Here is a 3542-nt window from a genome sequence, read left to right on the forward strand (position 1 = left end):
TCAGTTTGTCTACCATTCAGCTAAAATTCCATTGCCAGAAAACTGCCCTGGGGAAATAAGCATGGATGCATGTGAAAACACAACCACAAGGAAGTTCAAGACAGTGCCACTTAGAATAGAAAGTAGTAAGGAGGGATCCCTGGGTGGCGCAGCGGTTTAGCGCTTGCCTTTGGCCCAGGGCGCGATCCTGGAGACCCGGGATCGAATCCCACGTCGGGCTCCCGGTGCATGGAGCCTGCTTCTCCCTCTGCCTGTGTCTCTGCCTCTCTCTCTCTCTCTCTATGTCTATCATAAATAAATAAATAAATAAATCTTAAAAAAAAAAAAAAAAAAAAAAGAAAGTAGTAAGGAGCAACTTACATGCTGTCAATACTCAGGAACTGTTTAAAACTGGTAAGTCCTGGGGCAGCCCAGGTGGCTCAGTGGTTTAGCGCCACCTTCAGCCCAGGGTGTGATCCTGGAGTCCTGGGATCGAGTCCTGCATCAGGCTCCCTGCATGGAGCCTGCTTCTCCCTCTGCCTGTGTCTCTGCCTCTCTCTCTCTGTGTCTCATGAATGAATAAATAAATAAAAATTTTTAAAAAAACTGCTAAGTCCTTCTGCTGGAGTGACCTACACACATTTTTTTTTAAATGGTGTTATAGGAAAACATTAAATGACATGGAACATTGTCCTTAATGTATTTAAGTGCTAAAAGCATGTAACATAACAGTATATAAAGAATATTATTTTCAAGTATGTATGGTAAAGGTGGTTATCTCTCAATGGTGGAACTGAAGTCACTTTTGTTTTCTTTATGTTCTGCTTACATTGTCTGATTTAACACTTACTTGTTTAATACTTGGGATTATTGGCATTTTATTTTATTTTATTTTTTAAAATATGGGATGCTTCACAAATTTGCATATTATCCTTGTGTAGGGGCCACACTAATCATCTCTGTATCATCCCAATTTTAGTAAATGTGCTGCCAAAGCAAGCACGGGATCATTGGCATTTTACAAGAGACTGAAATCCAGTCTGAGAGAGGTTACCCAGTCTGTTCTAGGCTCCTCTGCAAGAAGCACAGGGCCATGGAGGATCTAGTCTCTTGCTGGTAAATGGTAAAGCCTCAGGTTCTTCCCCCATACCTGCTGCCACCCTCCTAAGGGGTGGGGTCTGGAGGGTCCTGCAAGTACAGGATATACAGATTTCAGCAAAATGTCTAATTATAGCCTATCTTCCCAGTTGTGCTTTAAGTCTACACCTTCTTGCCTAGTTGAGGATATGGCTTCAGCGCTCTTTCCTCTCTCTCCCACGAATCATGTTCCTCCTCTCAACAGGATCACCCCTGTCAACATATGAGCAAACTCTTAAAAAAAAAAAAAAAGTAGCCTTCCCTAACCCCATTTTTCCCTCCAGAGACCACCTCACTTCTCTCCTTTTACAACAAAAATTTCTCTCCTGAAAAAGGAACACACAGGAGTATTCAACAAACAGTACCAATTATTAGGTACCCCAACAAACATGACAATGAGATGATGGGGTGGCCGGCTTTGCTCAGAGCCCATGTAGCAATGCACAGAGCACTCTGCCATTTTACACCTGACCCCTATGGCAAAGTTAAGAGCTGAAGTGGCAGGAGCAGCTTCAAGCCCATGGCTCCTGGTTCCCAAAGGAAATCTACACAAAGAATATGATGAGACTCTGGGGAACCAAGCCTCCAAATACACCCCAACTCTTTAAGAACAACAGCAACAGAATGAGTCAGAACGCAGAGAAGTAGTCAAAGATATAAGAGAAGACAATATTCTAAAATAAAGATATATCTGAAATTGCATTACAAAGGGTAATTTCTCCTCTCAGAACAATTCACTCAAGAAGTCAAGACTCCAATGGGCAGAGAAATTGAGTCAGCTACAGGGGGGCACAGTCAGGCTGCCTGCATGCTCCTCTCTGCAACAATCAATGTCGAAAGATGGAAAAACAACTCTTAGAGAATTCAGGGGGTGGGGGTGAGCAGAATGTGACCCAAAATGTTTATTAACCCAGCTGAGGTGTCATCACATATAAGACAACAGAGAAGGTCTCAGAAAGGTAGCTCCCATCAAATCCTTCCTAGTAAATGAATCCAAAAGAGGTAAAAAAAAAAAACTTGTGAGTATAAGGGCTGTGCTGTACAAGACCTAGCAGTAAAAACTGAATGCAGTTAACTACAGAGCAGAATCTAAGACATGTGAGAAACTGAGGTTAAAACAGTATAGGTCGTGACAATGTCAAATCTAACAAAACAAACAAAAATCAGAAGACACAGGAGAGGAGGGAAAGGTGGAGCAAGTCTGTGCATCCAGAATCCCTGCTATGCTGTGGATGTTAAGAGTCAGTCCTTTCTACAGCTCAGCTCTGTTGGTAATTCCCCAAACATAGTGCCATCAACTCCTTAGGCTCTCCTGGCCCCCAAGTCTCCATATTCAGCTTCACCCACAGTCAGTTAAATGACTTACCCGCACTTTTCTTGAGAAGCCAATTTTCCCAAATCCAGCTCAGTGACCATGTTCTGATTAAAATGCTAGACCTGGGATCCCTGGGTGGCGCAGCGGTTTGGCGCCTGCCTTTGGCCCAGGGCGCGATCCTGGAGACCCGGGATCGAGTCCCACATCGGGCTCCCGGTGCATGGAGCCTGCTTCTCCCTCTGCCTGTGTCTCTGCCTCTCTCTCTCTCTCTGTGACTATCATAAATAAATAAAAATTTAAAAATAAATAAATAAATAAAATGCTAGACCTGGGGCAGCCCAGGTGGCACAGCGATTTAGCGCTGCCTACAGCCCAGGGCATGATCCTGGAGACCTTGGATTGAGTCCCACGTCAGGCTCCCTGCATGGTGCCTGCTTCTCCCTTTGCCTATGTCTCTGCCTCTCTCTGTGTCTCTATGAATAAATAAATTTTTAAAAAATAATAATAGGTTTAAAAAATGCTAGACCTAAAAAGGCTAAAAGAGCTCCAAGCTTCCTAAGAGACAGGGGTCCCCCACAACTCTAGTTGTCCCACCTGAGATCTTGCCCTCCCCCCAGCTCCAGGGCCCCCTCCATACAAGCCCCGTCACTCTTGCCAATATATACCTTTGCCAGTTCCTGCACTCCTTAACACCCCACCCTCTCTACCTTCTCTTACGCCTCTGACTCCATACTTAAGGAGAAGGGGTCCATTCCTCAGTGCCCACAGCCACCTGCAGACCACTGTCCCCCTGCAAACAATCCAAAAATCTCTTCTTCCACTCCCCAACCTCATCACCATCCTCTTCTACCATGTTTCTCAAAATGTGGTCCACAGATACTAACCCCACAAAATGCTCCATTGATTAAGGGCCCCAGAATCCTGCATGTTTGGGAATCACAGATCCTATACCTCTGTCCTAAGAATCACCAGGTACAAAAGTGTGTTAAAAGTAAGAAAAATCTTGTAGTACAGATACTGGCATTTTCCAGACTTCCTCCTCCATGGAACTCTTGTCACAAAAACCCCCGTTAACATTTACTTGAGGGACGCCTGGGTGGCTCAGTGTTTG

The 3542-nt window shown here is 44.6% G+C and overlaps 1 non-coding gene across 1 annotated transcript; it reads right to left on the reverse strand.

Annotated features, from left to right (window-relative positions):
* Positions 1–875: 875 nt before the first annotated feature.
* LOC121488474 lies at positions 876–982 on the reverse strand. The gene has a single exon (XR_005987099.1). It is a non-coding gene; the product is annotated as a U6 spliceosomal RNA (small nuclear RNA).
* Positions 983–3542: the final 2560 nt, after the last annotated feature.

Source organism: Vulpes lagopus, chromosome 3 (genome assembly GCF_018345385.1).
Source record: "Vulpes lagopus strain Blue_001 chromosome 3, ASM1834538v1, whole genome shotgun sequence".
In the NCBI taxonomy this organism is placed as follows: Eukaryota; Metazoa; Chordata; class Mammalia; order Carnivora; family Canidae; genus Vulpes; species Vulpes lagopus.